General features: G+C 45.4%; 1 long non-coding RNA gene across 2 annotated transcripts in view; it reads left to right on the forward strand.

Moving 5' to 3' along the window:
• The window catches only part of LOC144768276 (uncharacterized), a 337,152-nt gene extending 314,564 nt beyond the window's left edge, over window positions 1-22,588 (forward strand). For both annotated transcript variants that reach the window (XR_013598519.1, XR_013598518.1), the window contains one exon: window positions 19,853-22,588. This is a non-coding gene — a long non-coding RNA (uncharacterized LOC144768276). The remainder of the gene's footprint in view (window positions 1-19,852) is intronic.
• The last annotated feature ends 4,810 nt before the right edge of the window (window positions 22,589-27,398 follow it).

The following is a 27,398-nucleotide window of genomic DNA, read 5'->3' on the forward strand; positions in this document are numbered from 1 at the left end:
ATCGCTGCGTGAAAGCAGCGATGCGTCACTTCTCAGTGCGTACTCCTTGCGACATACTGGATGCGTCATATTTAATGTATGAGGCATCATGTCGCAAGGAGTTACAGATACGTCAGTATTTCTGACGTATCTGTAAGCGCAAAAGTGACGCATTGCTAGAGTGTGTCACAAAAATTACGCAACTCCAGTAATGTGTCCTTTCACATGGGGCAAGCCATGTGAAAGGGCCTGCGCCAGTCTTACGTCTGCTGTGAGGCAGGCGCAAGATATTGACACAATGGCGTCCTAGAACCAGTGAAATCTCATAGATTTCAGCAGCTCCTCAAGGTATCTTTCTGTTTCAGTTTGCCCATTCTGGGCGTCCTGTTCTAATGCTAGTATTTCATGTTGAAGCTCCACTATTTCCAATTTCCTGTTCCACTCTACTTGTAAGGCGAGTCCCTGGATAACTGTCTTTAAGGCCTCTCAAATTGTACCCGAAGCACGCACCAAAGAGACATTCAATTCAAAATACTCAGCACTTTCACTCCTAAGGGAGTTGGTGAGTGCCTCGTCTCATCCACCTCACATCAAGGCTCCAACCCCCCCACTAGTAACCTATTGCAGGAAGGACAATTGTTTCTCCACTGGTGCATTGTCTGATAAGCCTCTGGGTAATATATTAGCCCTAATTGTGGCTCATAATGCTGTATCTGGGGCAATAATGTAATCTAGTGCAAAACAGCACTTATGTGGGCTGAGTAATGTGTGAACTGTCTCTGTTGTGATGACATGCCCACCAGACATCTCGCGCATTGAGTTTATCCATTTGTCTAGGACCTGACACCAAGACGAGGGAGTCCACATCTAGATCTGTTGTATCAAATTGAAATCCTAATGAACCCATCGGCGTCCAAAAGTAGCGTGGTAACTAATTGTAAAGTGTTGCTATCTAGGGAGGGGGCATGTACACTACAACAACCTTCTACCACCAAGAAACCTACCCATTTTATCTAGGTGGGTCCTTGTCACTGTTAGGCTGGGTCTGGTGGCTCAGCGGACTAATGCATCCACTGCAGGGACCTGTGTTCAACGTCATGGTCACAGGTTCAAATCCCGGTGGGTCCACTCAACCCTTCATCCATCTGAGGTCAATAAAATGAGTACCATTGAGTTGAGTAGCAATAAACATCTCTTATTCAGTACCAAGATACCCCGTTAGGGGTGAACGTGTGCTTTAAAAATACACGTTATTTCGTGGGATAAGACTTGTGGAGTTCTGTTGCCACCCTCGGAACATCTCCTAAATCTCGTTTGGTATACTTTAGTGCAACAGTTCTTAACCTTTTGACTTCTGCGAACCCACCCTGAACCATTGGTGGAATCCAAAACCCTCATGTAGTCCTTATTGAAAACTGTGTGCCGCTGGCCCAAACAGTTTCTATGATTTGGCATGCAAACCAATACACAAAAATACAAAAACAAGTGTACACCAAACATATGCTCAAATATTGAAATATTTTGTCAATTCAAAATCCAGTATATATATACATTCTACTCGCACGTGCACAGAACCTATGCCAGAATCGATTATTTTATTGGATCTCAATCTTTGCGCTCTTTGGCGCTCGCCTCAGACATTGAACCCCAAACACTCTCAGATCATGCAGCCCTGACCCTGACTCTAGCAATTCCCCCTGCAGACAGGCCACCACACGCCTGGCAGCTGCGTGATACACTCCTACACCGTCCGGAAGAACGTCTGACCAAGACACTGGAGGAGTTCTTGGCTTTCAATGACACACTGGACACCTCAATCACCTCCCTATGGGAATCACTTAAGCTGGTCGTGAGGGGGGATCTCATTGCTCTGTCCTCGGCGAATAATAAAATCCGAAGGGACAAAAGAGAAAGCCTTACTAAACAAATGCGGGAGTTAGATCATATTCATAAGCAGACTGGGGCTCCCTGGGTGTGGCGGCAATTAGAGGACAGTTCTCTCGCATTTGGTGGGCCTTGTCCTGGACAGGGCAGAGCACGCTGCCCTCAGACTGAAACACTTATTTTATATGGGGGAGGGCAGATGTGGGCGCCTGTTGGCCCATATGCTGCATGCCCAGCGCCAGTCGGCCACCATCCACTCGGTTCAGGACATGACCGGCTTTGAGTGCACAAAAGAAGCAGAAATCTGTCGCGCATTTCGCGACTGCTACGCTGAACTGTACACTGCACAGCCCCTGTCGGAACAAGCCGCTCTGAACTATTTCCATGGATCAACTCTCTCCCAACTGACTACAGCTCAGGCTTCCAGTCTCGATAGCTCAATCTGTATCAAGGAGGTGATCGCAGCCATTGCTTGGCTCAAACACCTCAAATCTACGGGCCTGATGGGTTCACCGCTATTTTCTACAAAACCTTTTCTTCTACCTTAGCGCCCAACCTCACCAGACTCTTCAACGCTATAGGGGACACCTCTGACATCCCCCCTACATCCCCCCTACAATGCTCCTAGCGTCAGTCATCGTGCTACCCAAACCAGGTATGGATGGTTGACAAAATGCCTCATACAGACCAATATCCATACTGAACGTTGACCTAAAACTTTTTACGGGGATCTTGGTGGCTAGGCCTGGACCATTGATGCAGGGCCTGGTGGACCCGGACCAGGCGGGGTTTGTGGCAAGGGGTGGAGAGGGTAGCGCTATTTGTCACTGCTGAAAAAGCATTCGACAGGGTGCACGGGGCATATCTGGAGGCTACTCTTGCGCGCTTTGGAATAGGTGCTCGCTTCTGCAAATTGGTGTTCACCAGTTACAGCCCGGATCCCTTCCCGATGACACACGACACAAGACAGGGGTGCCCCCTCTCTCCGCTGCTATTCGCTTTGTATATGGGGCCTATGGCTCAGAGAGTGCCGGTGAACCCCTTGATCTCCGGGGTCTACTTTGGAGGAGACCGCCACAACATAAGCTTATATGCGGACGATGTAATCGCTACGCTGGAAGACCCTCAGACCGCCATCCCGGCTCTCGGTGCAGAGCTAGAGCTCTTTGCGGAAGCCTTTGGCTTCCGTGACAACGTTTCCAAATCACAAGCCCTGGGGATCTCTCTTCAGCCCTCTACCTAGGACATCCTCAGACAGCTATGCCTGATCCAATGGGAGCCGGTATTGATCCCATACCTGGGCATTAGGCTAGCAACTTCCACCCAAGCCACAGTCACTCCAAACTATAATCACCTTTCATCTCAGATCCAACGAGACCTATGTTGCTGGCGACCATTTGGCCTTTCATGGCTGTGGGTCGTGTGTCAGCACTTAAAACGAATATGCTCCCGAAAATACTATACCTATTTCAGACGCTCCCTGCGAAGCCTCCCCGTCCCCTTAAGGTTAATGGCGCTGACTGACTCTCTATTCATTTTGTCTAAAAGCCTATTGACGTTCCATATCCTTATTTTATAGTATCCTTGTATAGTACTCATTGGCATCATGCTATTTTTGCTACTCTGCTACGCATGGTTATAATTCCCTCCCAATTGAACTTCCCCCTCCACCTTGCATCTTCATTTAAAACTCCCCAATTGAACTACCTCCGACCAGCCACTCTCCACACTTTACAGATAGAAGCATCTGTTGCCCTATCCTTTTAAAAACATCCTCTGTTATTACTAATGCTTCTTGTCTCTAAACTCGGTCTGGCTAGCGTTCAGCCAATCCCTAAGGATCTGGGTTTCTGTGAAAGTCAAGTAGAGTTGGCTGGCCCTGGTCTGTTGCCATCCGTGAGTGGTTAGCTGGGACACTGCCACCATCAGTACCCGTTGAGTCTGGTTGTTCACTGCCTGTGCCGTTGACCCAAGCATGGGGTGTCATCTATGATGTTTGTCCTCTGCAGGGTCAATGTCTTACCGATGGACATCTTGGTATCTTCATTCGTCATTTTGCTTCTCTTCCTTGCACCAGAAGGTCACTGTCTGTCGAGAGGCACATTCCTCGACCTATTCTCAGAATCTATCTGGAAGTTCAAAAATCAGCATTTACCCACATGGATAACTTTTACTTTTGCAGGCTATAACAGCATATTGTTCACCTCCAAAGCCCAGAGTTTCTGCTTTACCTGTTAAAATGTTTTGCTATGCTGCTGTACCATTCTCATGTACTCTGGAAAGACAGGTTCTTTTGATTCGAATGGGACTTCCCCCGAAGAGTCTGATCTGCCTCTAATTTAGGAAGTGTCAGATCATCTGTCTTGTTTGGACACCAGTGAAGGTTTTTGTGAGTGTAAGATTTTCCCTTTCATTCTGGAAACAAGAAATGATCTGATCTACAGGATGAAAGGTTTGCAACTGCGCCTCCAAGAGCTGATGCAGCTGTGTGCCCTCCACTGTCTCCAGAGATGGGAGATTGTTTTTTGCTTGAGGTCCCCTCCTCCTCCACCACTCTGACTGACATCTCTGCAGCTGAGCTTTGTAACATCAGCACAGTTTGATGAAGATATTTCACTGTGTCCTCTAATGTGGTGATGCAAGTCTCTGCTTCAGTCACTTGACTTGTAGTTTTTCTGAGGTGTAGCAGAAGGAGTGCTACATCTGCCTCACCCTCTTCAATTTTTAGCTCTAGGGCCGGCTGTGAGGACATATTGCTTCAAGGAGCACTTCTGCCTTGTCGGTGGATGCTGGATCTCCTAGCTGTGCAAGAGACTTAGTGAACTTTTCCATCTTTCCCAGTTTGAGAAGGCCTTTATCCTTCGCTAATATGGTGTATGGCTCGCTGGACAGTACCGCAGCCATCAAGTATAAGCAGTTAGTATAAATCAGCGGGTCAACAACGGGATCTCAGTACACCTGCCTCTCTCATGTACTGTGGTGGCCGACCCTTCAGACCCCACCCTCAGGCCAGCAACAGCAGTCGGCAATGAACACTCCAGGGTCTTGGGCCTGCATGTCTTTTTCTCTTAGTTGCTGCCCTCCCCCTCCAGGAGCCTGGGGATTCCTCCAGACAACTCCAAAACAAAGATAAGTCCAGTGAAAGAACCACTGGTGGTCCTCTGGCAGGACTCTTAAATAGGATTCAGTTTCACTTCCCTGGTCAGCAGCAAACTTCAATGTATAGGTCAGGCCTGCCATCGTGGTTCAGCAACGTTTATTCCCTCTCTATCCGGGTCTAGTCTACAGTGTCACTGAAGAGGGGCTAAGAGGGGGTCAATCCCTGTTTCCGTTTGCCACCTCCAAGGGGCGCCTGCTACTTTGTGCTGAGGCCGTGAATCGTGTGAATGATCTTGAATTAATCAAGATGAAAACGGACACTTGTGACACTTCTAGACCATTGGCTAAGAAGTATATTAAAATACCCTCAAAAACTCAATGTTATTTGGAATGCGGTATATGTGTTTCCTCCGCCCCACATTGTAGTTATGGCAGTTATCATTGGGTATGATCACCACCCCCTTACAGTCAGACACTGTTTGTTTGCAGAACGCTATGCCATTCAGCAAGGAAACCCTCTGGGGCTGTCTGTTCACACGCACTGCCTTGCTTAAGCCAGTTCCCAAATGTCTCCAGGGTTGTGTTTCAGACCAACCCCTTCAGCCTTACAGGTCTCGCAGTCGCTCCAGTCCAGTCAACCTCCCCTAACGATTCTCCTGCGCAAGTTGGTAGTAAGCCCTGCCGGTCCCACAACCTCTGTGCCCTCCTTGTCTCAGCCTCTGTGTCTTTTAGTCCCCATCACGGCCAGTTGAGGGAGGGAGTACCTTGAGGCTCAGCCCTGGCCCTTGCCACAGAAGAAAATGGATCACTGACAGAATATCGACAGTCACAATATCGAGATGACAAAATATCGAGGTCAAAATATCGACTACAAAATATCGACTTCCTATCTTCAAACAGGTAAGTACAACAATATCAAGTCCAAAATATTGAGTGTAAAAAATATAGACTGTCAAAATATCGAATTTTTTAAATGTCTTAAAAGTAATTTAAAGTAATATAATAATAATTAAAATTATTTTTAACTTATTTAAAATACTTAAATAAACGTAACATTAAAAAATAATTAATATAACTTAAAAAAAGAATTTATTTTTAATACATATATATATAGATACATATTATTAACAAAACATATACAATATTTTTACCGTAGGATAGCAAGAGGTTTAAATTTACTGTAACGACTCCAGTGAGTGCAACAGAAGGGAAAGCGTTGGATAGCGTAGGGGTAAAAATTACTATTCCCACTCCAGAGAGTGCAACAGTAGGGAAAGCGTTGGATAGCGTAGAGGTAAAAATTACGATTCCCACTCCTGAGAGTGCAACAGTAGGGAAAGCGTTGGATAGCGTAGGGGTAAAAATTTCTATTCCCACTCCAGAGAGTGCAACAGTAGGGAAAGCGTTGGATAGCGTAGGGGTAAAAATTACTATTCCCACTCCAGCGAGTGCAACAGTAGGGAAAGCGTTGGATAGGGTAGGGGTAAAAATTGCTATTCCCACTCCAGCGAGTGCAACAGTAGGGAAAGCGTTGGATAGGGTAGGGGTAAAAATAACTATTCCCACTCCAGAGAGTGCAACAGTATGGAAAGCGTTGGATAGCGTAGGGGTAAAAATTACTATTCCCACTCCAGAGAGTGCAACAGTAGGGAAAAGGTTGGATAGCGTAGGGGTAAAAATGACTATTCCCACTGCAGAGAGTGCAAAAGTAGGGAAAGCGTAGGATAGCGTAGAGGTAAAAATTACTATTCCCACTCCAGAGAGTGCAACAGTAGGGAAAGCGTTGGATAGCGCAGGGGTTAAAATTACTATTCCAACTCCAGAGAGTGCAACAGTAGGGAAAGAGTTGGATAGCGTAGGGGTAAAAATTACTATTCCCACTCCAGCGAGTGCAACAGTAGGGAAAACGTTGGATAGCGTAGGGGTAAAAATTACTATACCCACTCCAGAGAGTGCACGAGTACGGAAAGCTTTGGATAGCGTAGGGGTAAAAAATACTATTCCCACTCCAGAGAGTGCAACAGTAGGGAAAACGTTGGATAGCGTAGGGGTAAAAATTACTATTCCCACTCCAGAGAGTGCAACAGTAGGGAAAACATTGGATAGCGTAGGGGGTAAAAATTACTATTCCCACTCCAGAGAGTGCAACAGTAGGGAAAGCGTAGGATAGAGTAGGGGTAAAAATTACTATTCCCACTCCAGAGAGTGCAACAGTAGGGTAACCGTTGGATAGCGTAGGAGTTAAAATTACTATTCCATCTCCAGAGAGTGCAATAGTAGGGAAAGAGTTGGATAGCGTAGGGGTAAAAAATACTATTCCCACTCCAGAGAGTGCAACAGTAGGGAAAGCGTTGGATAGCGTAGAGTTTAAAGTTACTATTCCCACTCCAGAGAGTGCAACAGTAGGGAAAGAGTTGGATAGCGTAGGGGTAAAAATTACTATTCCCACTCCAGCGAGTGCAACAGTAGGGAAAGCGTTGGATAGCGTATGGGTAAAAATTACTATTCCCACTCCAGAGAGTGCAATAGTAGGGAAAGCGTTGGATAGCGTAGGGGTAAAAATTACTATTCCCACTCCAGAGAGTGCAACAGTAGGGAAAGCGTTGGATAGCGTAGGGGTAAAAATTACTATTCCCACTCCAGAGAGTGCAACAGTAGGGAAAGCGTTGGATAGCGTAGGGGTAAAAATTACTATTCCCATTCCAGAGAGTGCAACAGTAGGGAAAGTGTTGGATAGTGTAGGGGTAAAAATGACTATTCCAACTCCAGTGAGTGCAATAGTAGGGAAAGTAAATACTTCATATATAAATATAAATAACATAAATAGTAATACCAATTAAAATTATTTATTTATAAAAATTACCTACTAATACTAATTAATTACCTATTAACAATAAATTAATTTACAATTTAAAAATTAATCAATTAATTTTAATTACCAATTATATTTTAATTAATTACCTATTAAAGAATAAATAACAATTAATTCTAAATAAATACCAATAAATTAAATGACATATTTAATTAATTATAATTAAATTACTTACCACCCTATTCCCCTATAAACCCACAACCCGCTACAGAAAATAATTTATGAAATTAACATATTAATCAATTAAAATTATTTACCAATTATATTTTAAATTATTACCAATTATTATTTAATTAACAATTAAGTCAAAATAATTAACAATAAATAAATTAACATATTTAATTATTTATAATTATATTACTCCCCACCCTATTCCCCTATAAACCCACAACCCGCTACAGAAAATAATTTAATAAAATTAACATATTTATCAATTAATCAATTATAATTAATTACCAATTATATTTTAATTAATAATTAATTATCAATTAATTCTAAATAAATATCAATAAATAAATTAACAAATTTAATTAATTATAATTAAATTACTTCCCACCCTATTCCCCTATAAACCCACAACCCGCTACAGAAAATAAATTACTAAAATTAAAATATTTATCAATTAATCAATTATAATAATTACCAATTATATTTCAATTAATTACCAATTAATAATTAATTAATTAAATCTAAATAAATATCAATAAATAAATTAACATATTTAATTAATTATAATTAAATTACTTTCCACCCTATTCCCCTATAAACCCACAACCCGCTACAGAATTAGATTACACAAAAAATAATATTAACTTACCTTAAATTCGATATTTTTGTTGTCTATATTATGTCTAGTCGATATTATGTCCATTCTATATTTTTGATTCGATATTATGTCTATTCTATTCGATATTAATTTTTTCTAGTCGATATTTTTGTTGTCTATATTATGTCTAGTCGATATTATGTCCATTCTATATTTTTTACTCGATATTCTGTCTAGTCGAAATAAAAAAACTCGATATTATGACTGCACACCGAAGAAAATGGAGGGAGGTGGCCCAGGGCCAGACTGGCTACCGGGCAGTTGTGTGTGCTGCCGAGCAGGGGGATCATTTCGTTGATGGGGACCTGTGTGTGCAAAACGAAATTCGTTTTGCTTTTTTTATTTCACAGCGCACGCAGGTCCCCATCAACGAAATAAGCTCACATCACGGAGAAATCCTCCCCCTGCTCGGCAGCACACACAACTGCCCGGTAGCCAGTCCGGCCCTGAGGTGGCCTATTCACAGGAACACACGCTGCAACCATCTCCTGGACATCCACAGGTGCTCCTGGGTGCCCAGACTTCCCTGAGACTGCTGGTGGTCTACAGCCATCAGTAGCCTGGACATCAAGCTTTCCTTATATACCTCTGATTGAGTGCAGGTCACAGAGCCCGCTGTGGCTTCGGTACGGGATCCTTGCGAGCCAATGTCTCAGATGTGTCCTCAGGATACAGCTGGTCGGCAGGCTACTCTGCAGTCCTCCCCTGTACCTGTTCGGAGCACAGGCAGCATTTATGGGCAGGATTATTGTAGATTTTATGATTTGTGCTTTGGTACATATTCTGCAGTTAATATTGTATATAATTAACATGAATGAGTAAGACATCTAGGAGTTAAATGCTTTATGGGAATGGTGATGGTGTGAACAAATATAATAAGGAATAAAATACCCTCTGCCACATATAAAAAGAACATTGCAAGTCACTTTGGAGTTCCATTACCTTATAAAGAAACACAGACTTTCACGTTGCATTCCTTTGTGTAGTCACAGAATTCTGACTGCAATATCCTTATAATATACAGTGGGGAGTACTTTATCCAATACATAACAGGGAGACTTGGAACTTTGTGTTTCATGTAGCAAATGTTCACACTGTAATTTAGATATAGCTATCCTAAACAAACCATGGTAGGGAGCGGGAGAAGGGTGTGATGAAAAAGGAAGTCTGTAGATATGTATCTCTGTGTCTCCTCTGAACTTTAAGAACATGCAGCTTTGTTTGTGCCAAGGAAGTGCACTTCAATTGCATCAAAAAGGCCTTGGAAAGGTGTTGGGGTAGTTTCAAAAGCTCTGGTATTTATTACTTCTGTTTGGCACTGCTTTCATGATGTAACTAAATTGCACCCTTAACAAATTACAATGCATACATTCTCATATTTCACCTCACACAAAGTGCAATGTTAATTTAAAAGAAGTCGTGCTTTTCAAACAGCTAGATCAAATTTTTTTGTTAAGGTTCCAGATGGGAACATTAATTGTAAAAAAACAGAATATACATTTAAATAGATGTATTTAAATAGTCTTGCTCAATATTATTTTTGTGATGAAGGGCAGTTTCTTTCCAGCAACTTCGTCCGTACCAGAGAGCTCAATGAACCCTATCCCTCCCTTGCCTTCACTCCCTTATTTAAGTGTAATGTAGAAAGCCCTAATTGTTTGGAAGACTTCATCATTTACTCCAGTATTGGAACTTTCATAGATTCCCATAGCTTGTATCATTTCCCGTCGTCAGAATGGGAGTCTCGGTAACCAAAATAACATAGCAGTAGGTACAAAAGAGAAGGAAGAAGGCTTAGGCCTCATTCCCTGTTGTAGCATATCCACCTTTTTTTGCAAAAGAGACCAAAGTAAAGCAACAACCAATCAGATTAGCCTCACCCCATAAAACCCTACTGAGAGAACCTCATGGCCTTAGATTTTCTACCGCACGTTATGCTAAGGGAGTCTCCTTTGAGCTCTGCTCACTTCAACTCTAGTTGACTATTTTTCAGCAGTTTTTTCTTCAGAATTGTTTAATATTTCATCTTGGAATGTCGGACAAGGAGAAGTAAGCCCTTTTTAAGGCTTGTTCCACCTGTGGCAAGAAAAGATTGTATGTGAAGACAGGCATAAGGACTGCATTTATTGCCTGTACCCTGACCACAAGTCAGCGGACTGCAAGATCTGCTGCACCTTCTCAACAAAGACTCTCCGGGACCGTGAGGGTCGCCTCCTCACTTGGCTCCAAAAGCTGAAGTCGAGGAAGGAAACTCTGTCAAGTGACAGCGAGTATTTATCATCTGCCACCTTGTCCAGAAGGTCAGTGAAGAGGGGTAGGCAGGGCTCGACAAATCCACTCGCCCGCTCGCATTTGCGAGGGAGAATGGATGAGGACGAGCTATTTTTAGGTCCTACTCGCCCTTTCTGGCGAGTAGGAAATCAAACTAACTTTTGTCTTCCGTCTTTAAAAACAGAGCAAAAGTGACAAGATAACACGATTTAAAGGCATTTTTATTGCTCACAAAGGAAATGAGCAATAAACATGCCTTTAAATCTTGTTATCTTGTCACTTTTGCTCCGTTTTCAGAGACGTAGGTCAAGTGGGTTGGAGTCAGGTCGAGGGGATTTTCCATGGTACTAGACCTGCAGGACTAGTACCATTTTTCGGATTTGTCGAGCCCTGGTAGGGCTTCCCCTTCACCATCTACAAAGGCCTCAAAAAAGACCCCCGTGAGTCTGAGAGCCGGAGTCCTAGCAAATCTCCTCACCGTGGTGCAAAGGAGAATGAAGGACTACCTTCAGCTACAGCAGTGGTGGAGTCTGCTAAAGCTTTCAAAAAGCCTTCTTCTCTAACATCTGAGAAGTGTGATAAAAGATACCAAGTCGCGACGACGCTGCAGAAGACTCAGTTGGCGAAGACTGCTAAAATACAGGTGAAAAAAGTACCAACGTCGACGGACTCGTCGACAGTACCTTCAAGTATCCACATTTCGACGTCAGTGTCGGCGGGCGCATCGACGACGATTACGTCGACGACGGTAGTGGCAACGACTGTGTCGTCGACGAAGACATCTACAACAACGACGGCGGGAGTGTCGACGGTTTCGTCGACGGCAGTGTTGACGAAGCCCATCTCTTCATCGACGATTCAACCTTCAACGGTGGCTCTTTCGTCGACGACCTCGTCGTCGATGATTTCTCTTTCATCCCCACCGCCAACGGTACCGTCGACGACATCTTCGTCGACGGAGAGAATCACCATTTCTTTGAAAAGGATATCGCCGGATATGACATCTCCAAGGAGCCTTGCCCCATTGCCTGCTTGAAGAAGAAGAGGATTCTGAGGGAGATGAAAATGATTCTTTTGGCTATGCCAATAGCCCCTCACAGCTTCTGGTCAAATACCAAGATACTGATTCTAAAGGCGAATACCTTCATGAGCACTCATACCAGCAGTCTTTTCATCGTCAGGAGGAAGCGAGCCAAGAGATGATTTCTGTTCCTTCTTCCCTCTTGGCAGATCTCCAGGGCATGTTGCTGGACTATAGGAAAAGATTCTCACAACCTCCTCCTTCTCCTACATTTTCCGCTGTGCAAGAAGTGTCTGTTCCATCAGCTTCTTCTGTGGTTTTGCCAAAAGCACCATCCCAGATGGTGTCACAGCCACAGGTCTCCGGCCCAGGTATACCTCCATTGGTTCCGGAGGTACAGGACGATTCCTCGGACGAGGATCAGGACGATATCAACAGGCCTGCCCAGCGTGTGGAGTGGGATGACTACGTGATTCCGGCAGACATTGAGGGGTTTCACAAACTGATGGAAAGTAGATTTAGACTTTCCTTGCCTTCTGCTCCAACAGAGTGTTTTCTTTATGATTTAAAAGAACCTTTTCGGAAAATGGTCTGTTCCATTCCGATTGTCAGCCGTGTCTGGGATGAAGGATTAAAGGCAATGAAGAATCCGCCTACTGTCTTTCCAGTCTTGCCACGCCTGGAGAAGAAATTCAAGACCCCTGATGATAGTCCAGCATCCTTAATAGGTCAACAGAAGCCGGATTCGGTAATATCGCAGGCGGCTCAGAGAAATTCTCGCAATCCTTCTGTGCCCCTGACTACTCCTCCTGATAAGGTAGGCAGACGCCTAGATAATGAGGTGAAAAGGTTTTCATCGAAGGCGAGTCTTGTGATTAGAGCGGCTAATGCGTTGGTAAACTTGGCAGATTTGATCGCCAGATGTGGTGTGACCTCTCACCATATTTAGACCAGCTGCCGCAGGAGTCCAAGGTGGAAGCGAAGAAGATTTTACAGGAGGGAGAGCCTACATCAGCGGAGGTGATCGACTGTGCAATGGATATTGCCACGGCGGCATTCCGCTCGCTGGCAGGCACAGCTGTGCTTCGTCGCCAAGGCTGGCTCCTGGCGACATGGTTCCGGCCGGAGGTCCAGAACAAAATCCTGGACCTTCCGTTTGATGGTGAGGCATTATTTGGCAAACATATTGATGATGCCCTCTAGGACATAAAAAAGGTTACGGAGACTGCAAGATCCCTTAGGAACGCTACAATATCAAAAGGTTCCTTTCCGTGGAGCTAGAGGAAAGAGTACCACATCCTACAGGGGTTCATACCAGCAGCAACGGTATTCTTCTATTGGTTCAATGCCTCAGTCCTATCACCCGTCTTATCATCAGAGACAAGGTCAGACCTCTACTTTCTCTAGGTCTACCTCTAGAGGGAAGCAGAATCTTCCGGGGCGTGACACCACTAAACGACAATAGCGGCGTTCTGGCTATACCTGCTGTACCCCCCTCCCCAACATCTGTGGGAGGCAGGGTGTCTCAATACCTCCACAACTGGAAGTGGATTACATCAGACCATTGGGTACTCAACTTCATTCAAGGTGGCCATACGCTGGAGTTTGGTCATTTTCCACCTTCCAAGCCCCCTGCCGCCATGCCTTCGAAACATCTGCGTTTTATGCGGCTCGAAGTTCATCAGATGCTCCTCAAGGGTCTGTGAAGCCAGTCCCCTTTTCTCAGAAGAGAGAAGGTTTCTATTCCAGATTTTTTCTGGTCAAGAAGATGCTGGCAAAGTGGCGCCCCATTTTAGATCTCAGGGAGCTAAACACCTATCTCATAAGCCAATCCTTTCGGATGGTGTCTCTTCAGGATATTATACGTCTCCTCAACCCGGGAGACTTCATGGCCACTCTCGATCTCGAAGATGCGTATTTTCACATACCCATTCATCCAGCCCACAGGAGGTTTCTGCGGTTTACCGTAGCCAAGAGCCACTTCCAGTTCAAAGTTCTACCTTTAGGACTTCGGTCTGCTCCTAGGAACTTTACCAAGGTACTGGCATCGGTGGCAGATTTCCTAAGGAGACAACATTTTCAAGTCTTTCCCTACCTGGACGATTGGTTGCTGAAGGCCCGACCAGGCGTGCAGCGAAAGAAACAGTTGATGCATGTACAAATCTGTTCAGCAATCTGGGCCTGACTCTCAACAGGGAGAAGACTTCTCTCTCCCCGTCCACAAAGGCCCGATTCCTGGGAGCCATCCTAGACACGTCTCTCAGCAAGGCTTCACCATCCTTCGAAAGGCAAGAGAAACCGATGTCCATGGCTCATCTATTGCGAAAAAGAAAGTGTCTTCCAGTATGCCGTTCCAAATCCCTGCTAGGAGTGATTTCTTCGTGCATTCCTCTAATACCCCACTGCAGGTTGCGGATGCGGTCACTTCAGGAGTAGCTCGACATGCAATGGCAGCAAGTTCACGGATCGTTCGAAGACAAGATAGTGGTCACTGCGGCAATGAAGAAGGCAGCCTTCTGGTGGACGAAGGAAGAAAATTTATCCCAAGGTCTATCGACTGGTGGGATGCAAAGTTTAACCTCTGGAAACAGTGACACTAATTTGGCTTCGCAGCTTCCAGATGCTCTTACAGTACTGATAACTATTGGGCCAATTATCCCCATATATGATCTTAACTCTCCAGGGAATGGAGGTCAAAGAATGTCTTCTTCTACAGAAGGGAAGGCAGTAGAGGGTCAGAGAATGCAATTTGTACTATTAGTTCCGATGAATGCAAGTACACCTTGTATAGAAAGTGCTGACCTGTCTGCTTTGAAGAATGGATGTAGACCCATAAGGTCCTTTCCAGGATTAGAAGGTCTTGACCCACATTGTATGGGAAACACTCCTGACCCTGTGCAACAGCACACCTCAAGAGAATATTACTCCAGAGAAGGGAACATCTGGGAGTGAACATAAATTTGATGTCCAAGACTTCGAGAAGTGGTTAAAGGAGCATAATGAAAAATCAATAGGAAGCCAAGGTACTGAAACTAGTAAGGGGGCTATTAAGTCAGCCATAAGGGTGGATTTGGTGGATGTGTTCAAATTAACGACTGAATTGGATACAATGATAAGTGGAAGCTTATAACTCTGTAGAATAGCCTCTTATCAACCATGTGAATTATTGTTCATGATTAAAGATGTTACTAGAAGAGCAAGACAGGCCCATGAGTAATTATCTGAATTGGCTTATAGATATGATTATGATATGGAATGAACTAAGGCACTGTAGGAAAACCACAGACTTGCATTTACTGATCAGGATATAGAAAATCTGAGGGCACCAGGACTGAAAACACAAATTTGCGACCTCATACTGTGCATTCTAATTTGAAGTACATTGAATAGATGGGAAGTGAGTTGGCAAAGAGGAAAGCTTCCAAAAGATTACTGCGAGAATCTCCTCCTGGAGGGGAAAAGGGAGTGGATGTCCAAGCTTTCCCTTTACGAGAAGTACAGAGTGGAGGATATGTACATGTACCTTGGAGTAGAGATGAACATGCATCATTTACAAATGATTTTCCAAGATTGAGGGAGAAACCTGTCGAGTGGTACAAGCAGGTTGATCGATTTGTGAAAATCTCGAAGGTGCTGTGGATTGATTTAACCATGTTTGAAATTGTGGTCAGCATGCAAGATAGCTATAGATTGGCCTGGAGGTGACACTGAAAGAGATCCAGTGATACATGGTGCGGCACCTCTAGTAATGAAGAAGTACAGGGGAGCAGAAGAGCAGGTGATTACTTGGCTGAAGGCAAAGGTGCCACAACAGGATATTGATTGGGTAAAAATTGACAGGACGACTCAGGATACTAAACAGATAATTCATGCTTTCTATGAAAGGTTGCTGTAGGGCTTTTAAGCAGTACAGTGGAATGGACACTTTGGAGCCAAAGGACATGGGAAAACGTGTGTCTAGGTTTGTGCATGGGTTGAGACCTGAGATTAGCATAACAATTCAGAAGGATTTAATCTGTTGGCAGAATGCATCTGTCAGGGAAATTCTGCAGTACTGCTGAGACAAAATTGAAATGATGCATAAAAGGTTGAAATATGAAGTTGATGGCAGCACAGGTGAGGGGAACTCAGAGGGGTATAGAAAAGCCTTATGTAGGGAATACTAATTCTATGCAACAAAATGAACTCTTTCAGGGACGAGGAAGGGGAAGAGGTCTTCCTATAGATCTTAAGACTGGAGTCAATATTGCCAGTGAAAAAGACTAGTCCATGCCACTATTGTAATAGGGTTGGGCATTGGAAGCAAGATTGTTGTCTAAATCCTGCTAATCAGGAAAAAATGGGGATATGGTTTAGTCACAGGGAATACCGTGCAGCCTCAAAATGTGCCCAGACAAAGATCTCAAAACTTTTCTAGTTCACAAGGTCCTTTTATGCAGGTACCGCAACCCCTGATGCCACAGCAAGCTGTAGGTAACCATAGGTTTAATCAGAACATGGACATGAATGTGAATCAGAAAGTGTCCAAGACTTACCCAATGTTGGAGACTTCAACTGATTATGTCATATTCGTCCTTATGGATCTGCCTGAGGGGGGAGGAAGACTGTACACTTGGTGCAATCTTAGAAGTAAACCAGAGCGGACCATATGTTGATGAAGATGTAGATGGTCACAATGTCACCTTTTTGATCGACACTGGTGCTACCCGCTCCAAACCTACCCCTCTCAGGAACAATAATCCTAGGAGTTGCAAATAAACGATTGGTGAATCCTCTCACTGAAGGAGTACCTATAAAGATAGGGACATTTGAGGATAATCAATAATTTATAGCATGTGATTCTAGTCATGTATGTCTTCAAGAACGTGATGGTGCTGTGCAAATGAAACTGCTCCATCTACTGCACGCCATAGGGAATAGAACTCCAAACAAACAACGATGAGATTGCCTTTAGGCTAGCAAATCAGAATTTAAATGTCCCTTTGTTTCCCAAGTTAACAGTGGAAGTCTTACCGTTAGATCTCAGAGATACAGTGAGAGACAAAGTTTGGGATTCTTCTGGCAAGGACATTGGACTCATCCAAGGGGTTGAGCCAGTCCGTATCCAAGTTGAGACCAATGCAGAATATCCATGAACATCACAGTATAATCTGACGCCCGATACAGTGGCCGAGATTACAGCTGTGATTGAGACAATAATCGAACAAGGTATTCTTAAGGAGATCTTGGGGAGGCCATCTAACTCACCAATTATGGGCTTGCAGAAGCCGAGCGGCAAGTACAGCATCTTGCAGGATCTCAGGAAAGTCAATAATATAATGATTCCTTGTTGTCCTGTGGTAGCGAATCCATCTGTAATATTGTTTCAGATTCCATGTAAGGCTGAATGGTTTACGGTCATAGACCTTTGCCAGCCCTTCTTTTCTGTTTCCCTCCATAAGGAGAGCCAATTTTATTTACATTCTGGCTGGGGAATCATGTTTTAACATGATGTCATGTCCCACAAGGGTATATGGAGTGTCCTTCTATATTCAATCAGATCTTGGGAAGAAATCTGGAGTCTCTGGTCATGCCTTGTAACTCTGTCCTAGTCCAGTATATTGATGAGTTGATGGTCACATCGAATACCCAAGAGGCTTGCAAAACTGATGCAATAGCTCTGCTGAACGATCTGGTTGAGAATGGACCTGAGGTATCCCCAAGTAAGTTGCAGTACGGTATGACAGAAGTCCTCAATCTGGTACCTCATATTGTGAAGGGTGCGAGAAAGGTGTCACAAGAAAGAATCTTGTCGATCATACAAATGAACCTGCCACAGACGCAGAAAGAAAGTCAGGATGTTTTTGGGAAAGGTGGATAACCAACTTTTGCTTGATGGCCAAGCCTTCGCAGAGGCTAACACACAAAGATGTGTCTAATCTGGTGCCTAGGGACAATGATTGCTTGAGCGTCTTCTTAGAGCTGAGAGAAAGCCTCTGTCATGCTTCTGCTCCAGGAGTGCAAGATTACAACAAAGCGTTTTCGCTCTTTTGCTATGAACGAGGAGGTTGTGCACTATCATTATTAACACATACTCATGGAAGTGCCCATAGACCAGTGGTCTACTTTGCAGCAACTTTGTATCTAGTAGCCTCAGTGTTGCCCAAATGTCTTAAATCTGTTGCAGCAACAGGTATCAATGTAGAGAGATGCGAAAGCAACATGATGGGTCACCCTTTTACTTCTCTGTTCCTCATTTAGTGGAGATTTTGCTAACCAGAACACATACTCAGTACTTGACCAACAGCAGGCTCACTAGGTATGAGCAGCTCGTCTTGGCCACAGACAACGTGACTCTGAAGAGATTCTGCACCCTAAACCCCCCTGATGCCCTTAACTGATTGTGATGTGGATGGAGTTGAAATAGAGCACGTCAATCTTAATATCACTGAACTATGCACCAAGCCCTGTCCCAATATTTTGTATGAGCCTGAATCTGATCCCACTCTGTTTGTGGTTGGCTCTTGCTTCAGGGATAAAGATGGAAACCTGAGAGCTGCCTATGTTGCCTGTACTGTTACGGGCATGGTGAAAGCTGCCTGGCTTCAAGAAGAATTCTCTGAGCAGGTGGCAGAATTGTTTGCAATTACCAGAGCATGCTGTGTTTCAGACCAGCTAAAAGTAACCATATTCACAGATAGCCAGTATGGGTTCAGTGTGGTTCATGACTTAGGACAGTTACGGTTTCAGAGGGGGTTTCCTGACCTCGTCAGGATCCTCCATCCGCAATGGGGAAAATATGAGAAAACTGTTAGAAGCCCTTCAAATGCATGCAAAATGTCTGTTGTTAAATGCCCTGCTCATTGCAAAGGCAACGATTTTGAGACAAGTGGCAACAGGTATGCTGATGATATCACACGTTACTGTGCATTGAATGTCTGTACTTTAAATGGGGAATTACACGAACGAGACATTAGGTGAAGCCAATTTCTACCTTTTGATGACAATTGCTGATACATGGGAAGAAAGGAAGAGAATGCAAGAGGTTACTGAGGAAGAACATTAGAGCTGGATAAAAGCAGGTTGTGTGAAACGAGATGATAACATTTTTGGTTTCAGGAGACAGAAGGCCAGGATAGCCTAATAGTTTATTGCCCCACATGACCAGGCATTATCATGGTTCCATGAATATAGGGAGAGATGCTATGCTGAGGTTTTGTAGGCAGACTTGGTTTAACACGCAGTTTCGTGCAATGGCTGAGGCATGTGCTACCGGTATGTGATTTGCCAAAAGATGAATGTAGGAAAACAAACTGCTGTTAGATTGAGTCACATAGCGAGATCTGGAGGTCCTTTTAACAGGATGCAGTTGGAATTCGTTGAGATGCCAGTATGCAGTGAATTGAAGTACATTCTAGTGGTGGTGGGCATCTTTTCACGTTGAGCGGAAGCATATCCGACCAGGAGATGTGATAGGCTCACTGTAGCTAACTGTTGCTGAGAGAGCTTATCCAAAGATTCGGATTTCAAACCTCTTTAGAGTCAGACCGAGGAACCCATTTTAATAATGAGGTAATTAGAAAGCTATGTGCAGTATTACAAGTGGAGCAGAAATAGCATTGCAGTTATCGGGCCAGAAGCTTCAGGCATTGTGGAACATGTCAATGGCACTTTGAAGTCTAGAATTGTTAAAGTGTGTGCTTCAGCATCTTTGAAATGGCCTGATGATTTGCCTCTGATGCTGATGAGTCTTTGCAGTATCCCAGTTCAGAGAACAAGACTCTCACGCCATGAGATCATCATGGGGAGAGCTATGAGACTAATTAATATGCCCACAAACATATTAGTTAATATCAAAGGCAATTTGGTACATGATAACTGTAAAGAATTGGCTAATGTGGTTCATTCTGTGTCTCATCAGGTTGAAGCAACTACTGCACCGACGTATCAGGAGCAGTGCCACAAACTTACTATCTAGGTGACTGGATCGTAGTGAAGAAGCATGTGAGGAAGAGTTGCTGTGAGCCTCGTTGGTGTGGTCCATGCCAGGTGATTTTGGTCACTACAACAGCTGTGAAGTGTGGTGTTCTTCCAAACTGCGTGTACGCCTCCCACACTCGTAGAGTCCTGTATCCCCTTGAACGAGAAAGCAGAACCTCTCCCAGAAGAGATGCCAACATTGGGCGAAGACCCATGGGAATAAATCAGCATAGCTGTAGGGGACCGGACGAAGCCTGAGACAGCCGTTGAGCAATCTGAAGGGGGTCACAGCGGATCTAAAGCTGAGTCTCAATTCGATGATGAATACAGTGCTGGTGAATGAAGCAGAGACTGACCCAAATGAAAAAATTAGTGCTGTGAAATCATGAATGGTGAAAGAAGGCTGGCCAAAGGCTAAAGAGAGGAGAAAATCAATGTTGTCCCCGGAAAAAGGCCCCTGCACCCATACCGGAAGCCCCTAGTAAGTCAGAGTGGAGGAAGACGAAGGTGAAAGGCCGAGTGTTCGAAAATCTAAAAGGCTGAGGGGGCCTAGTCGGAAGTACTCTTCTCCTGATTGGACGTACCTGGTTACTAATGACAACAAAAAGAAGGAATGGGAATTCTGGACTGACAGTGGAAATTCTGCTGAGACTTCCAGAGAGCAGTCTGAACATTTTTATTACATTTGCCCTTCGGTATCCAACCAGCCTGAGGGGTCTAAGGAACCTGGTATTGAATGAATTTCCTCATTTGAGCTCACAGGAGTTTCCTGTGCAAGTTGCTGAACTGAGAGAAATGTTATTAGAGATGCTCATCAATGAACTTGGTTCTCATAATATCAGAGATGTTGAATGAAGTTGTGTTGGTGCTTAAAGATGAATACCTAGGTAAGAGTGGACGAAGAATGAAAGTAGGGATTACATTTAGAATACCGTGGAGTATGGCCAGGGAAGCCGCACGAAGATTTACATAGTGTGAATAAAATTGGAATGAAAAGACTGCTTCACAAAATTAAAAACTGTTTGCCGATTGCACAGGTGGAAGACCAACAGAGGACATTCTGTGACTGTTATTTCTCTACACACTTAGTCGGAATCTAAATAGAATGAAATCGAATGGCAATGGTCGTAGACGTAGGTACATGATAGTTGCAGCACTTATACTATTAATGATATCCTTAATAGCGCTAATTGTGTGATTGAGTTTGAGTTCAACTAAGGCTGGAACAGAAACCCACGCAGTTGTACAGAAACCACAACATAACCAAGATAGAGAATACTATTCACTAGATGGGCAACATTTTCTAAGAATTGGTGTAATCTCTGACACAAAGAACACACATCCACAATTGAAACCTTGACAAACGGAGAATCACCCAAATCAGTATAGTTCCCCGCACAAAGGTCTACCACACCAATTAAAACTCTTATCATGCATACAAAAGTTCCCTATCTCAATTGGGCCGTCGCAGACGTCTCATGACAAACTCCACAAAACTTTAGCAGACAATTACAACACAGTGTCTTGCGCCTTTATTTTATATCCTGGTATCTTGGGTCACGTCAGTACTGATAACTTCAACAAAGTCAACTTAATACCGCATTCACACGACCCTCACAACATCTCCACCAGACATCACACAATCGGTACTATACTGCAAGCTAAGCATGAATTTAACACACAAATCCCTACTAATACTCACTCCTCCGCCACCGTTTCAGCTCACACCACTAGAACACGCTTCGATCCTGAATTCTGAATTGAGGGCACTAATGTTGGGATCCAGATTCTGTAGGTCAAGTTCTAATCCCCATTACTTCACTAACTAACCATCTGACATGCTACCAGTTACGGTCTAGGCCCTTTTACCCAATTTCTCTTCAGGGAGGATAGATCTTTCTAGTAGAAAGGTTATCTTTTCAATACAGTGCAACCAATGTGGCTACACATTGAGCCTCTCATCTCTTTGATTTGAGTTTAGTAGGTTTAATTATAAGTTAAAAAACAAGTCAATGTAGATCATTCACAATGAAATTGTATACAAATACAAAAAGATCACAGTAAGTTCATATCTCCTTCAGAGATGTACCCTATATAGTACAAAGCAAATGACTTACTCTAAGACAATGGCACATGTGATCAGAAAGAAGAAATGAAGGTTAAATTGCATCAGATGATTCTCTTTAACGAGCATGAGTAACCTAACTTTCCCTACTCTACGTTTATGAGGGCAACCCTAAACTAAAAGCATTTAAGCAAGAACAAAATCAAATAAGGAAAAAGAAAGGTGTCAGTCATCAGAATCTTCAGTACAACACTGACGATGGGTCGAGTAGCATAAAGCCACACAAGTCACAGCATATATCTGCTCCCAAACGAAACGAGATGGACGCGTTCCCTAACTAAAACACAGCGCATAATATCATTTGCTGTTGACTCATGTGGCTTCTTCTTGAGAAATTTCCATAGCACTCGCACAACTGGATACTTCAGCTCCCTTTCTCAGTCAGATAGCACCTTATCTCTCTTCGTCCTTGGCCATTCCTTTCCCATATGAACTCCTCTCCTCACATGTTACCGTGATCCCCTTGGCCAATTCTTCTTTCTTATGATTTGCTATCTATTAACAAAAGCTCTTTATTCTAAATAATGAGGCTTGCCCCAGTATTGGAACTTTCATAGATTCCCATGCTTTGTATCATTCCCCGTCGTCGGAATGGGAGCCTCGGTAGTATAAAAAACCATAGAAACAAAAGAGAAACCTAGGCCTAGGCCTCATCTCATTTTGTATTCTATCCACCTCCTTTTGTAAAAAAGAGACCAAACTTTTGCCAGGACCAATCAGAGCAGCCTCACCCTCTAGAACCTTCCTGAGAGAGCTCAGAGCCTCAGATTTTTCTACCGCACGTTGTGCTAGGGAGTCTCCACTGAGCTCTGCTCAGTTTTCACTGTTTTTCTACTTATTTCTTCAAGTTTCTGCTTCAATTGGTCATGTCTGACAAGGAGAAGAAGGCCTTATTCAGGTCCTGTGCCTCTTGTGGCAAAAAACGTCTTTTTGTGGAGGACAAGCATGATAATTGCATTTATTGCTTATATCCTGACCACAAGGCCACAGACTGCAAGATCTGCAGGACTTTCTCGAACAAGACTCTTCGGGACAGAGAAGGCCGGCTACTTACCTGGCTTCAGAAGATGAAGACACGCAAGGAGGTGCTCTCTTCGGATGAGGAGGATTCCGTGTCTGCTGCTTCCTCGCAAAGATCAAAGAAGAGGGGTAGGTCTCCCCCTGGTTCTTCGACATCTGAGCCCCCTCTTAAAGCCCCTCACAAGATCTCTGACAGGTCTGAGAGGGCTGGTCCCCTTCAATCTCCTCACGAAAGTGTAAAGGAGAGGCAGGGACAGGCTACAGCAGTGGTGCCAGCCTTAAAGGACAAAAAGGAGGTGGTGGTCCTTTCTCCTCCGTCCAAAAAGATCAAGCCCAGTGATAAACACTCTACTGGCACTTCAGGATCTGGGCCGGAGAAAAAACAGCGTCCGTCGACGACGAGAACACCAGGTACGTCGACGACTGTGACTTTGGCTAAAGTTCCCGCTGTTTCTGTGGCTCCGTCGACGGGCTCGTCGACGGTAGCGGTGTCCACGACGGCGACTTCGTCGACGTTCAAGGTTCCGAGCTCGTCGACGATGATGACTTCCACGTCGACGACGACTAGCAGGCCGCTGTCGACGGCCGCAACGACGACGAAGACTACGTCGACGACGTCGACGACGACGGCTTCCACGTCGACGACGATGATAATGACGACGAGTTCGTCGACGAGACCGTCGACGGTGGTCCCATCGACGACGAAGATTGTGTCGACGAAGGCTGTGGAGCCGTCGACGGTTACATTAACTGATGCTCCGACGACGACGGCGTCGTCGACGAGACCGTCGACGGTACAAAAAGTGCATTTTCCAGTTCGGAGAATGAAAATCACGCCGGAGATGACGTCTCCGCGACGAGTCTCTTCCCATCTACCGACAATGCTGTTAGATGATGAGTCTGACGAGGATGAGTTTCAGGACAATTATGGACCTGCCTATAGTCCCTCGGACTTGAACGTAAAGTTGCAGGAGACGGACACGGAGGAGTATTTCGACCAGGCAGGTGGCCAACAACTACATCCTTATGTTGTGGAAGACCGACATCCGCCGAGTTTGGGACAAGGCATGGTAGCCATGCCCTCCTCTCTCATTTCGGATCTTCAGGACATGCTTCAGGATTATCGAAAAAGGTTTCCGTCAGACCCTTCTGGACAGACTACGTTTTTTCCACTTCCACCACAGCCGCAAGTGCAGCCGGCTACTAGTGTTCCGGTGGTACCCTCCACACCACCACCAGTGACACCTTTGGCCCGGGTTCCCACACCAGATCCCGTACCACTGCCCGATGCCCATCAGGATACCTCTTCGGATGAGGAGGTTGTTCCAGTGGATCCCTTGATGGATCCTTTACAGGACCCTGACCCGGATCAGGGGGACAATGACCCGCAAGACCCAAATGCTGCTGGTCGTGACACTTCCATCTCCCCTCCGGTGGATATAGGGGGTTTTCATCATCTGATGGAACGGGCTGCTAAGAGGTTTGGCCTACCTATTTCAAGAGAGGAATCGGAATGTTTCCTTTATGACTTTAAGGAACAACACCAACGCTCTGTCAAATCTATTCCCATTATAGAGCATGTATGGGAGGAGGGCATGAAGATCATGCAGAGTCCTGCCACGGTGATTCCAGTCCTCCCCAGGCTGGAGAAGAAATATAAAGCTCCTGAAGGCAGTCCAGCTTGCCTTATTGGTCAGCCAAAGCCTGACTCGGTGATTTCTCAGGCGGCACAAAGCAAGTCAAAGAATCCGTCCACACCATTGACCACTCCTCCGGACAAAGACGGCAGACGTCTGGATAATGTGGGAAAGCGGTTTTCCTCTATGGCCAGCTTACTGGTTCGAGCGGCGAATGCCCTTGCCATCTTAGGCCGTTACGACCGCCAGATGTGGTGCGACATGGAACCCTTCGTGGACCTATTACCTGAGCCCACTAAGGAGGACGCCAAGAAGGTGCTGGCGGAAGGAGAGAAATCGTCAGCAGAAGTGATTGACTGCGCAATGGACATTGCTTCCACGGCCTTCCGGGCCTTGGCCGGCTCCGCCGTCTTACGGCGTCAGGGTTGGCTGAAGGCCACCTGGTTTCGTCAGGAGGTCCAGAACAGAGTCCTAGACCTCCCTTTTGATGGGGAGATGCTGTTCGGGAAGCATGTGGATGATACCCTACAGAACATCAAGAAGGACACAGACACAGCAAAGTCCTTGGGCTCTCTCACATATCGCAAGGTCCCCTTTAGGGGCGCACGAGGGAGAGGATTTACATCTTACAGAGGAAACCAACAACGTTTTTCCTCGCAGTCTTCCCAGTCATATAAACCCCATTACTCGAATCAGCGACAAGGGCAATCAGCATCTTTCTCTCGCAACCCTCCGCGAGGCCGTCAACAGCGACAAGGCCGTGACAACACCAAACGACAATAGCGGCCTCCCGGCTCTACCTGCTGTTCCTCCCCTCCCGATCACATCAGTGGGGGGCAGGATATCCCTTTGTCTGGACAGTTGGATGTCAATAACATCGGACCAATGGGTCCTCAACATCGTGAAGAGTGGCCATACGTTGGAGTTTCACAACTTTCCTCCAACACGAGCTCCGGGCGCCATCCGCTCAGGACATCTAGGATTACTACATCTAGAAGCCCACCAGTTGTTCCTCAAAGGAGCAATAGAACCGGTCCCGCTCTCTCAGAGGGGCCGGGGGTTCTATTCAAGATTCTTCCTAGTGCGGAAGACGAAAGACACTTGGCGTCCCATCCTCGATCTTCGGGAGCTCAACACCTATCTCGTAAAGCTCTCCTTCAGGATGGTCACTCTCCAGGAAATTCTTCCTCTCTTAAATCCAGGCGACTACTTGGCGTCGCTGGATTTAGAAGACGCATATTTCCATATTCCAATACACCCAGCTCACAGACAATACCTTCGCTTTACAGTGGGAAAGAGCCATTTCCAGTTCAAAGTGCTTCCATTCGGCCTTCGATCGGCACCGAGAGTGTTCACCAAAGTATTGGCACCGGTGGCAGCTTTCCTTCGACGACAATCTCTCGAAGTTTTCCCTTACTTGGACGACTGGCTCGTCAAGGCACCATCTTTCCAGGACGCTTCGCAAGCCGTGTCTACTTGCCTCCATTTGTTCCGCTGCCTGGGCCTTCAGTTGAACGAACACAAGTCAGTCCTCCTGCCTTCCAAAACTGCCAGATTCCTGGGGTCCGTGCTGGACACCACGCATTGTACGGCTCGTCCCTCGGAAGAGCGACAACAAAAATTGATGGTTTCGGCTCAACTACTCTGCCGCAGCAAGGTCCTATCGGTCCGCCAATACAAATCCCTTCTCGGATCGATGTCCTCCTGCATACCATTAGTACCGCATTGCAGGCTAAGGATGCGTCCTCTACAGGAGGAGCTGGACAAGCAATGGCGCCAAGCAGAGGGGTCGTTCAACGACAGGGTTGTCGTAACATCAGCAATGAGAGCAGCGAGCGAATGGTGGCTTCAGAAAAGCAATCTCGCCCAAGGCCTCACGTTCAGGATTTCTCCTTCACCCATGGTGATGACCACGGACGCCTCGTTGGAAGGCTGGGGTGCAGTGCTCCGAGAGCTTCAAGTCAGTGGCCATTGGAGTCCAGGACAGCGGCAGTGCCATATCAATTTCCTGGAGCTGACAGCCATTCGGTTGGCCTTGCAAGCTTTTCTGCCCAGAGTGGGCAATCGCTCAGTGCTGGTCCGGACGGACAATACGACGGCCATGCACTATGTAAACAAACAAGGAGGCACCAAATCGCAGACTCTGTCCGCAGAAGCTCAACGGATTTGGGATTTCGCAATTCACAACAACATCACTCTGAGAGCCGAGCACTTGGCGGGAACTCTCAATGTCAAGGCGGACGCCTTGAGTCGCCAGACGGAAGTGACTCACGAGTGGGAGTTGAATCAATCCATTCTCGACGGAGTGTTCTCAGTTTGGGGGACGCCGACCATCGACCTCTTTGCTTCGCCGGAGAACGCCAAATGCCGGTTCTACGCAAGCAAGGTTCACCATCGGGGGTCCCTAGGGAACGCTCTTTCGATGGCCTGGTACAGCGCGTTCTTTTACGCTTTTCCTCCCATTCCCCTCATTCCTCGAGTTCTCAAGAAAATGAAGGCGGAACCCTGCAGGATGATTCTAATTGCTCCAGCGTGGCCCAGACAATTCTGGTACACAGAACTGCTGCGGCTCTCCCAAGCTCCTCCAATTCACTTGAGGCCCATTCCGTCCCTCTTGTCCAGGAGTCAGGGACAGGTTTTCCACCCGGATCCGAGATCCCTCCACTTGACGGCGTGGCTCCTGAACACAGAGAATTCAGTCATCT

Source organism: Lissotriton helveticus, chromosome 7, assembly GCF_964261635.1.
Source record: "Lissotriton helveticus chromosome 7, aLisHel1.1, whole genome shotgun sequence".
NCBI lineage: Eukaryota > Metazoa > Chordata > Amphibia > Caudata > Salamandridae > Lissotriton > Lissotriton helveticus.